Source organism: Limulus polyphemus, unplaced genomic scaffold (genome assembly GCF_000517525.1).
Source record: "Limulus polyphemus unplaced genomic scaffold, Limulus_polyphemus-2.1.2 Scaffold3323, whole genome shotgun sequence".
NCBI classification, from domain to species: Eukaryota; Metazoa; Arthropoda; class Merostomata; order Xiphosura; family Limulidae; genus Limulus; species Limulus polyphemus.
In genome coordinates this window covers 68,337-80,701 of record NW_013668933.1, presented here as the reverse complement: position 1 = coordinate 80,701, position 12,365 = coordinate 68,337, and the positions used below count along the sequence as shown (strand labels likewise).

The 12,365-nt window shown below is 35.8% G+C and overlaps 1 protein-coding gene across 2 annotated transcripts in view; it reads left to right on the top strand.

The window, feature by feature from the left end:
• The first annotated feature begins 11,645 nt into the window (after positions 1-11,645).
• Positions 11,646-12,365, top strand: part of LOC111088207 — a 15,587-nt gene continuing 14,867 nt past the window's right edge. For both annotated transcript variants that reach the window (XM_022397569.1, XM_022397570.1), the window contains exon 1: positions 11,646-12,209. The gene's annotated coding sequence lies outside the window, so the exon portion shown is untranslated. The remainder of the gene's footprint in view (positions 12,210-12,365) is intronic.

Here is a 12,365-nt window from a genome sequence, read left to right as displayed (position 1 = left end):
CTACTTTATTTTCCCTTTTTTTTTCTGTCCTCGTATACTTAGCCCCCGCCCCAGTGGCACAGCGGTATGACTGCGGACTTACAACGCTAGAATCCGGGTTTCGATACCCGTGGTGGGCAGAGCACAAATACCCCATTGTGTAGCTTTGTGCTTAAGTACAAACATCAGCTCCCCAGTGGCACAGCGGTATGTCTGCGGACTTACAACGCTAGAATCCGGGTTTCGATACCCGTGGTGGGCACAGCTCAGATAGCCCATTGTGTAGCTTTGTGCTTAATTACAAACAAACATCGTATACTTAGATGATACCACTAACGTAAACTAGGTTTCTGTTTGATCACATTTACTGAGTTAATTTTATTCACAAAATAAATGTATTAAAAGTAGCATTCGAAACTGGTTCTAAATTTTCGAGAATGTTTTCCATTTTCAGGTAACGTGATCAAGTTCAGTTCGATAGAGCTAACTTAGAACACATGTGTAACGGGTATTATTTGAGTGTATTACACTGAATAATCACGCATATAAATCACTTAGTTAACACGAACAATTGCACAGACACTTTAGTAGGCTACCGCTTCGTATAATCCCCTATTTTATATACAGAACCTGTGGGAGGCTCGAGCTAATAACCCATGCACAGACTAAGGTGTCCTGTTACCCAACTGTTAGGAGGGTGCTGATGAGGCGCTTCATAGAGGTGACACCCTTTTGATGGCGTCAACCATAGCATAAGAAGGAAGGGAACCACTGTGATTGGATTGGCTAGTCTCGTGTTTCAAAGCGTCATCACCATCACACCTATCTCAATTAGTTCTCGAATGTCATCTATTCTACTCCGTTTGCTTCTGGCAAATATTATGCTCCCAGGGGTGGAGACGTATGCAAGTAAACATGCCAGGAGTCCAGCTCAGTAAAACCTATGAGGCTTAAACTGGCTTTTATAAAAGCAGATAATCCGATATACTCGCATATTATGTCCCTCATAAGCATTCATGTCGATTTGAATAGGACAATATTCGTACATTACGAATCCTTGCTCACTGGGTAGAACAGGACTTTTTTGGTCTTTATCAGGCAAGCAAAAACTATTCGCACATGTAACTGTATATTACATTAAATCTGTAAGTCTTGAAAACAAATCTTTAATTGTTTTAGTTCTAGTACGAAACACCCCAGTGAGAATTATAAAGTGAATATGGGAGATAAATTATAATAATAAGACATTTCAACTAATTATAATTATTAGGGCTTGGCATAGCCAGATGGTTAGGGCGTTCGACTCGCAATCTTCATGTCGCTGGTTTAAACCCCGTCGCCGAACATGTTCGCCCTGAGGCGTTATAATGTGACGGTTAATCCCACTATTCGTTGATAAAATGTAGCCTAAAAGTTAGCGATAAATAGTTTTGGCTAGTTGCTTTCCCTTTAGTCTTTCACTGCTAAATTAGGAACTGCTAGCGCAAATAGCTGTCGAGTGGTTTGCGCGAAATTCAACAAAGAAAATAAACTCTTTATTAATAAATGTGTGCTGCATGAAGTTATTTCTCCTGATTACGTAAGAATAAAACACGTTCACGCATTTTACTTGTTACGTGAAGGTATTTCTACTCGTTATATGTGAAAAAAGAATAGCATTTTTAAACCTGCAGAAGAATACTCTACTATTCGTATGCATTCGAGTTTCTGCGTCTTTTGAAATTTATTTGATTTTAGCCGCGGCATAACGGCTCATAGAATGGCTCTGAGTTTGTTTGTTTTTTTTAAGTACATACTTTGAGCTCATAGCTCCATTTCTTGGCCGATTTGAGGTCTAGTAACAGCCGCGACTATTGAGGGTTCCCATTGTTTTTTTTTTTAGTTCTTTGTGGTTAAACCACTACATGTATAATATTTTTAAACGTCTTTTACATCTCACAGGAAAACTACATTCCTAGAGGTTTTAAAGAATAAATAGCACTGATGCTACTGGTTTATTCTTCTTAATTATTTATCAAACAAGTCGTTTAAGCTATTAAAATATATAATAATAATCCCAGTTTATCAATGACATGTGGTGAATTGAATGATAGATTGGGATTCATATTTATTTTAGTACATTAAACTAATACTTTTTAGGGTTTCAGACAGAAAAATACACAGCGTTTTTACCTCTATAAAAACATGCCGTTAAAGTTTGTTTTATGCTACTTAGACTGCTACATTTACCTGTAAATAAAATGTTTTGACAAAGGCGGTAGTAAACACTGAGCGATAATATTGTCTGTTGTATTGTTAACCTCAGAAATTCTATATTCAAACACTTAGGGCTCTCAACTCGAACAATAAGACTTCCTCTGTCACAGGGATTTGACTGAGCTCAGAGCTTTCAAAGCTGACGTCGAAAAATGAAAAGAACCTCTTTATTTATTTTTGATATATCACAATAACAACACCTGCAAACAGCGCAAAAGAAAAACAAACATTTGAACTGGAGTACGGATATGTGTGTTTCATAGCAAAGCCACATCGGCTGTGTACACCGAGGGAAAACTGAACATGGGAAATGAGACATGAATGAAAAGACGACCCAAGATACTTATCTAACTGTTGGATAATGTAGAGAGAGTTTTGTGTTGGGATTAGAAGCTTTAAAATATTGAAAAAAAAACGAGGTGGTGTAAATAACATTAACAAAACTGTTAAACCAACATCCTCTTCACAAGATGCCAGCTGTTAAACCAACTCCAGCTTCATTAAATAGCTCTCATACAAAACAGTTGTTAAACCAACTCCATCTTCCCTAAATAGCTCTCACACAAAACAGTTGTTAAACCAACTCCATCTTCCCTAAATAGCTCTCATACAAAACAGTTGTTAAACTAACTCTATCTTCCCTAAATAGCTCTCATACAAAACAGTTGTTAAACTAACTCTATCTTCATTAAATAGCTCTCATACAAAACAGTTGTTAACTCAACTCCATCTTCCCTAAATAGCTCTCATACAAAACAGTTGTTAAACTAACTCTATCTTCCTTAAATAGCTCTCACACAAAACAGTTGTTAAACTAACTCTATCTTCATTAAATAGCTCTCATACAAAACAGTTGTTAAACCAACTCCATCTTCACTAAATAGCTCTCATACAAAACAGTTGTTAAACTAACTCCTTTAACAACTGTTTTGTATGAGAGCTATTTAATGAAGATGGAGTTAGTTTAACAACTGTTTTGTATGAGAGCTATTTAATGAAGATCTAACTTTATCTTCATTAAATAGTTGTTAAACCAACTCCATCTTCACTAAATAGCTCTCATACAAAACAGTTGTTAAACCAAGTTCGTGGTCCAATTACTTTCAAATTATAATTGTTAAGTCAGTTTCTTCTTTACCAAATAACTTTCAAACTATACCAATTGTTAAGTCAGTTTCTTCTTTACCAAATAACTTTCAGACTATACCAATTGTTTAATCAGTTTCTTCTTTACCAAATAACTTTCAAACTATACCAATTGTTAAGTCAGTTTCTTCTTTACCAAATAACTTTCAGACTATACCAACTGTTAAGTCAGTTTCTTCTTTACCAAATAACTTTCAAACTATACCAATTGTTAAGTCAGTTTCTTCTTTACCAAATAACTTTCAGACTATACCAATTGTTAAATCAACTTCATGAATTTGTTGCTTTCAAATTGCCCTGTTACTCTATAACTACAATAGGTTTTAAACCAACTTCGTGATTCAATTCAATACAAACTGTAACAGTTGTTAGGCCTATTTAATAACTGAATCACAGGTTTAGTTTGTTGGTTTCGTTTGAATTTCTCGCAAATCTGCTAGTCGTCCCTAATCTAGTAGTGATAGGCTAGAGAGAAAGCAGCTAGTCAACACTTTTTTACTAGCAAATAGTGGGATTAACCGTCACATTCTAACACCCCCACGGCTGAAAGGGCGAACATGTTCGGTGAAGGAGATTCGATCAGCGACCCCTACACTGGGAGTCGATCACCCTAGCCATCAGGCCATGCCAGGCCTCACACGTCTACTATTTCTCTATTAATCAAATATCAACAACTTTCATTGATCAGTTATATGGTTATTTTATTCTTCTATGACAAGCTTCTGTCTAACCTTGTTCCATTGTTTTTCTCTATCTTGGGCTTTAGGTGACATTGTACTATCACAATCACCAGTTAGTTTGCACATGTTCTCAAATTTGTACAAATCATTAAATAATATCCACAATATTACGTCTTTAAGGATGCCTATGAAAGCGCAAATAGATTGTAGGGTTTAAGTCGATGACGTATTATATAAGCATGAAAAGTATACTATTTATCTGACTGTGGCTAAAAGTCGAAATACTGAAAACAAAATATAAAAAAGTCAACATATGATGGGTCCTAATAAAACACACGGTTTATTTGTTTGTTTGTAGTTTAGCAGAAAGCTATACAATGGGCTACCTGCGATGTGCCCACCACGGATATCGAAATCCGGTTTCTAACGTTATAAGTCCGTAGACTTGCCGCTGTGCCACCAGGGGGTTAAAAATACACGGAGTGAGAAAGAGGCTTGTTTGTTTGTTTGTAATTAAGCACAAAGCTACACAATGGACTATCTGTGCTCTGCTCACCACGGGTATCGAAACCTGGATTTTAGCGTTGTAAGTCCGCAGACATATCGCTGTGCCACTGGGGGGCGAGAAAGAGGCATAAAGATGCACAAAGGAGCATATTTTGCTCATTTCTTTATTGAATCATTCGAAAATGTCATTAAAAATAATATTATTACCAGTTTGGATAGGAATCTATATAATATAGATCAGCGTTTCTCAAACTGTGGTTCGAAATTTCATAAAAAATGTTTTAAAAATATGATTTACAAAATTAAAAATATTTTAGTAAAATTTAATTTATATATATTTGGGCTACTTTAAACTCCTTTGTGCATCTTTATGCCCATTCTGCTCATTTACGAACTGTAGGTCATTCTTAAGGGCCCCCCAGTGGCACAGTGGTATGTCTACAGACTTACAACGCTAGAAACCGGGTTTCGATACCCGTGGTGCGCAGAGCACAGATAGTCCTTGTGTAGCTCTGTGCATAATTTAAAAACAAACAAACAAACATTCTTAAGTATATTTAATATGATAGAATTTTTCGAAGGTTATCTGCATTGATACTTTTATGGCTGTATGTCCGAACTTCTGGTCAGAACTTTATAATTCAATCCTCAAAACGTCCGAGTTTGAGAGAACAACTGAACCTCCGATTGATGGCTATGAATAGCATTATCTACCTATAGTGTTCTGAAACTGATTGGTCGTTGCATTGTGAGTCACTCATGTTTCTTGCCTGAGTCACGAATGGTCAATTTTCACAAACAGGAATTTTGGGCTCGTCACGGACCTAAATGGTGGCTAATTTGTTGTTGTCCATCTGGTGAATCAGATGTCAGATAACGTTCAGTCTCGCAAAGCGTACATGGTGTAAGTTTAAGCGTCCTTATTTTACCCATTCCTAACTCATACTCTAGACTCAAAATTATGTTCATGTCATTGCGATTTCTAATCATCTAAAAACAAATTCTTTGTTTCTACACTTTTCATATTTACATCATTTTAACTTTTCAATATTGCACCCGATAAGAAAGGAACGTCTGTAATATAGATAAACAGAATATCCCGAAGTGTATACAGTGTCGTGGTTCACACACATATACGGCTGCGCTTGCGTATTAAAAACTTTATTTTTTTAATGAAATGTGGGCGCAAAGTTTTGTTAAGTTTTTAATTTTTATCGCAATCAAAATCAGTAGTCCTAACGAACTTTGAACATATGCAACGATTTCTCCGTTTCTCCTATCGAATAAAACTAAACAAAAGGTTACATAGCTGTTTCTAATTTTGAACTGATAGATTAGAGGGAAGGGAGCTAGTCAACAGCACCCTCCGCCAACTTATGGGTTATTCTTAAATATCTGAAAGTGTGATTTGCCCGTTACTCTTATAGCACCCACTTCCTCAAAATGCGATTTCGTTTGTACGGTAACGGGAAACGAATCGTTAACCCTCGGATTCACACTCCGGTATGTTAAACCTTTGGTCGCGCAATGTCCGTAGTTAAGGAGCATTAAGTAATATTTTGATACTTCATTAGCCTGTGACCAATTAAGTCACCGGTTCAAGGTCATTTGTTAGAGTGCCAATAAATTCTGATCAAAGCAAGCTAGCCTACACAAAACAGAGTTGTTTGTTTGTTTGCAGTTAAACACAAAGCTACTCAATGAGCTATCTGCACTTTACCCACAACGGGTATCGAAACCCGGTTCCTAGCGTGGTAAGTCCGCAGACTTACTGGGGGGGGGGGGGCAAACAGAATTGAAAATTAACTTAGTAATTAATGTAACTAGGAGTACATAGTGTCCTAAAACAAATCACACATACATAACGAATGCACCGATTAGTCAATTGAGCGTCCTCTATTATAAACTATTGGAATGTTTCGTTTACTTACTACTGGAATGAAGGTTTTATTAATTCATTAGCGATTTTTTAAAACTTAATTTAAACTTAAATGAATTATCGACTATACTATTGTGTTAGCACACGTGCGAAAGTATAATTGTTTACACGTGGCCTGGAGGAATTACGTGTCTAATAGTCTGTCTAACTCCTATTAATATAATAAATCTGTCATTTGTTAGAACAAATTTCTATCAAACTGACACGTATCCTCGTTACCTTGCGTCAGCACGAAAATGTTGCTTTGGTTATGACGAATTAGTAAAGGTCTAACTATCCAGAGAACAGCCCGACAAATAAAATGCTTTGAAACATTTCCGCTAATAATTTCTCCACCAGTCCGCCATCCGGAAGTGCATGTAAGCGTCAACATCATCGCGTGACCCTTAGACGCGTGCATGTTCGCGGTGTAATAATGCAAGAACAATACCAAACGCTATCATTACTGCATGATGTCATGACAAGCAATGATAAAGAGCCACTTTACAGTGATTCTAAAACGATGCTGTGCTTGTTGGATGAGACGGTAGTAGAGATGAGTGTGTGATTAAATCAACAACGTGATCGGTTTCTGACAATCGTTCAATCCCTGTCACTCCACACAAAGTAAACACAAGTACTTTTACTGCTTCTTTTCTCTTAGCATGGGCCAGTTTATGGCTATGGTTTGAAAAGGTTCTAGTATGTAAGCTAGATATAACATATCCAGTGGAATATTGGTTAACTAAGCCTATTTATCAATCATTTTATATAAGGGACAGGCTATTGAGCTGAAAGTTTGACTCAGTATACTTGGAAATAACGTTTTTCTAGAAAAACCCATGTTATTACTTAAAGTTTAGCATAACTTAAGTTTATATCTTACTATAAACTATAAAAAAGTAACAAAAATATCAGATGATGTTACTGAAGGCTTGAAAGGATTACCGTATCATACACGTTAGAATGCCTTTTTTGCTCAGACCTCCAGCTTCTAAAGTGCTGCCATCTAGGGACTGGTCTGAAAGTGGAAAAGTAGAACAGTAGAGCGAATTAACATTGAATGATATTTTTATTATTAAAAACAAATCGTTAGATGCAGCAACTGGTAAACAAAATAATAAAAGTTTAATTAAATATATTAACTGACACATTTATGCTGCAAATTCGATTATATATTGCAACTGAAAATAACTTTTCGAAAAATGCGTGTCAGTTCTCGTAATTTTTAAATCTTAACGCTTAAGGATTTGCTTAACGAACCTAAAGATCTTTTGGTGAATCTCAGTTCTTGCTAGGAACCATATATATATAGTTTGAGTTCATGTTTGTGTTTCTTGCAAACTTGTAATGTCTCGTGACAAACTAACGATCAGGAATATAATCATTTTTATTATTTAAATGTAAAATTTATATTGGTAAAAGTTCTTGGAATATGAAAGTTGGATTCACCGGAATCATTTTTTACAATATTCTAAAATAAATCAGGCAGGGCTTATATGTAATGTTTGTTTTAGATCAAAGCCACTTTGGGCTAGCTGCTGTGTCCATCGTGGGGAATCGAGCCCAGGATTTTAGTGTAGTAAGTCCGAAAAGTTACCACTTTTTTACCGGGGGACAGATTTATACGTAGTAAATATTTACTTAAATGAAGCGCCCTCAGGCGGGCATATAGTAAAAGAAAATGCTGAGTAAAACATAATTTTATCTTGTCAAAATATAAATCTATAGAATCAAAATGACGAAAGTATCCAGTTCTGGTTGTTTCTACTGGTCTTCAGTAGCATCAGTTCTATTTGGTTTCATTTATTTAAAAAATCTAAACTAGCGAAATGACTTAACATTTCAAGAGGATATCGAATGACTTGGGTATTTTTTTATTAATTTATTTATTCACTACAAATCTTTTCATAGATCGATTTAAAATAGTAAGTCATCCATAGTAATGCCCTCCAGTGGCACAGGGTATGTCTGCGGAATTACACGCTAGAATACGGGTTTCGATACCCGTGGTGCACAGAGCATAGATAGCCCATTGTGTAGCTTTGTGCTTAATTACAAACAAGCAAACAATCAATAGTAATAATTTAATCCCCCCCCCTCACCGGAACCTGGTATGGCCTGGTGGTAAGGGCGCAGTCTGCGGGTAGCGGGCTCGAATCCCATCACCGAACAGCAATGGAGGCATTATAATATGATGGTCAATTCCCCTATCTCTTGGTAAATAGTAACCTAAGAGTCACCTGTGAGTGATGTTGACTAGCTGCTTTCCCTCTAGCCTATCACTTCAAAATTGGGAGGGGCTTAGCGCAGATAGCCCTCGAGTAGCTTTGCGCGAAATTCGACAAAATAAATGAAGCAAACTGGCCTTGCGGCGGCTGAGCGGTAAATCCGAAGGCTTATAACGCTAAAAATGTTTTTTCATTTCCTGTGGTGAGCACAACACAGATAGCACATTTGTGTAGCACAAAGTTACGCAACGATCTATCTATGCTGTGCCCAGAACGGTTTTTTATCGTTTTTAGCATGCAGACTTAACGCTGAGCCACTGGGTGCAAATTTCAAAATTAAAAATCAGTTTTTAATGCTAATGAAAAAAATCTCATTAAAAAACTATAAATAAAGTTTTATTGTTCTTATGTTTTAGGAGTTCGCATAAAGTGAAAAATTAGCGATAAGTATTGTTTGTTTTGAATTTCGCGCAAAGCTACACGAGGGCTATCTGCGCTAGCTGTCCCTAATTTAGCAGTGTAAGACTAGAGGGAAGGCAGCTAGTCATCACCACCCACCGCCAACTCTTGGGCTTCTCTTTTACCAACGAGCAGTGGGATTGACTGTCACATTATAACGCCCCCCCCCCCGGCTGAAAGGGCGAGCATGTTTGGTGGGACGGGGATTCGAACCCGCGACCCACAGATTACGAATCGAGTGCCCTAACCACCTAAGCGATAAGTAATAAGAGATTGAAGAAAGTCGCAGAATTATTTATACAAATTGAACACAAAACAAACTATGGTCCACATCAGACAAATAAACGCCTTCAGAATATTAAAAATAAATAAAACAAGAAATGGCGGCACACACCTGACAACACCGAAAAAAACAACTCATTTTATGAATTAAAGATCGGAAAGAAAGCGTAGTGCATTCTATTATCAGGTTGAATACTTTGAATTTATATTTGAAGACAAATTGGTGGTACACTGTCAGGTAAGTGAAGGTTTGTTTGTTTTGAATTTCGCACAAAGCTACTCGAGGGCTATCTGCGCCAAGCCGTCATAATTTTCAAGTGATAAACTAGAGGACAGGCAGATAGTCAACACCACCCACCGCTAACACTTGGGCTTCTCTTTACTAACATATATTAGGATTGACCGTCACGTTATAAAGTCCCCGTTGCTGAATGAACGGGTTTGTTTGGGGGCAGGATTCGAATCCGCGACCTTCAGATAACGTAATTCAACACATTGACAGGAAAATTGGTGACACATTCTGTGAAACTGCCGAATGCCATAGAACACCGTGAATATATCTGAAGAAGTTGATGACACATTTCGTGAAGCTTATAAATGCCACTGAATGAATTGCAGAAGAAACTGGTGGCGACACATCCTGTACGAATGATGGATATCATAGCATAACTTGAATAAATTGTAGGTTAGACTGGTATTTCACTGAAAATCTTAAATCAATGTAAGTAAAAAATGAGTCACATTTTGTCAAGTTACTGCGAGACAAACAAAAGAAATACCCGTGCGAGACAGATGAATAAATGTCGCGAAATAACTTTTATAAATCGAAAAAGGAAGCAAACTATCTTTGAGATAATAAAATAATTTGACGTTTAACAGATAATGTTCACTAACAACAAGTTGATTTTGAGAGACTTAAACTACCTAGGACTCTAACTGGGCGGACGAATTATTCAAGTTAGCAAATAAAAAAAAAATACATTAAAGATTTTATTGGTTAAACGAAAGGCACTAAAGTATATCATGTAATATTATGTACATGACAAATATAATGTGGTTGGAATACCATTATTATACACTCTTCTAATTCATGAAAATCCCCAAGGGACTAGATAAAGAATGTAGTGTTTAAAACTGTAATAGGCCTAGTGTTAATGTCTTATGACAAGTATAATGTGGTTGGAATACCATTATTATACACTCTTCTAATTCATGAAAATCCCCAAGGGAATAGATAAAGAATGTAGTGTTTAAAACTGTAATAGGCCTAGTGTTAATGTCTTATGACAAGTATAACTGAATATCTCAATTAAAACAAAGTTTGAAGCATTATTTTGTTTCTTTTTTAATATGTAATAGTAAGATACACTCTGATCTAATGTAATTTTATGCACAAAATGTTAGGTTTTCATCTCCAAATTTCAAAAAACTAACTGTTTGACTTAATTAAACCAGATAGATAATCTCCAACTTTCAAAAATTAACTGTTTGACTTAATTAAACCAGATAGATAATCTCCAAATTTCAAAAATTAACTGTTTGACTTAATTAAACCAGATAGATAATCTCCAAATTTCAAAAATTAACTGTTTGACTTAATTAAACCAGATAGATAATCTCCAAATTTCAAAAATTAAATGTTTGACTTAATTAATCCAGATAGATTATCTCCAAATTTCAAAAATTAACTGCTTGACTTACTTAAACCAGATAGATTATCTCCAAATTTCAAAAATTAACTGATTGACTTACTTAAACCAGATAGATTATCTCCAAATTTCAAAAATTAACTGCTTGACTTACTTAAACCAGATAGATTGGAAAGTTACCTACTATTTTTATTTTCTCAACAGAATCTCAAAAATCTGTTTTACAAAACCACTGTATATGTGGGACCAGGTTCGAAGAAGTGACTTACCGTGTGATAATTGTAAGAAGACCTGGTTCGCGTGTTTTGTTTTGACTTCGATGGACATATATATATGTATCCATACAAAGGACCTCCACATCCCAGGTGTGCCAACCATCTGTCAGTGATCCGTGGGTCAAATCTAAATCTACGCCTGGAACCACAACAAGATCTATATATATATATGTCTGAAAACACGTGCCCAACCAGGTTGCTGTCTACATTTACAGAGGAAACAACTAATCAACTTCTAACTCGAACTAAAACAAGATATAGTAACAAAAAACGACACTCTTAACTAGCATGGAGTGAAATCGGTCTGCGTTACGACTTAGCCTTAGTTTCTGAAAAATACACACACTTTTAAAGTTTTAATTCTGTGTGTCATAGAGCTGAATCTCCAAAAATTTGTAATTATATTGAAAAGAAACCGGTCACTAATTCGGAATGTCTCAAAAGTTAAAGAAATGTTTTTGCTTTCAACCAACTTTTTTTTTCGCCATAGCGTTAATTTGTTTGGGGATTCTGAGTTTCAACTACTGGGATTTATATGTTGGTTACAACAATGTGTTTCAACAGCTGCAGGAAGCCAGGGAAAAGGAACAAGTAGCGTACCAGAAAAGGGACGATTTTGAAACGTATGCTGAGAAGATGAAAATCGATTTATACGAACTTCGAGAAGAATTTGATAGATTAAAATTTGAGTTTGGTAAAAAAGATCAATCTCTACAAGAAAAAATAAAGAGCTGGTGCAGAATACGGAAGAAGTGAAAAATCTGACCAACAGATTGGTGGAATTGAACAAAAAGTCATCCGAGCTTGAAACATGTGAAAATGAGTTGGTATGTGTATATTTTTATTATAGATATGTATTTTAACTGGTATAGCATTACATTATTATAGATATGTATTTTAACTGGTATAGCATTACAATATTATAGATATGTATTTTAACTGGTATAGCATTACAATATCATAGATATGTATTTTAACTGGTA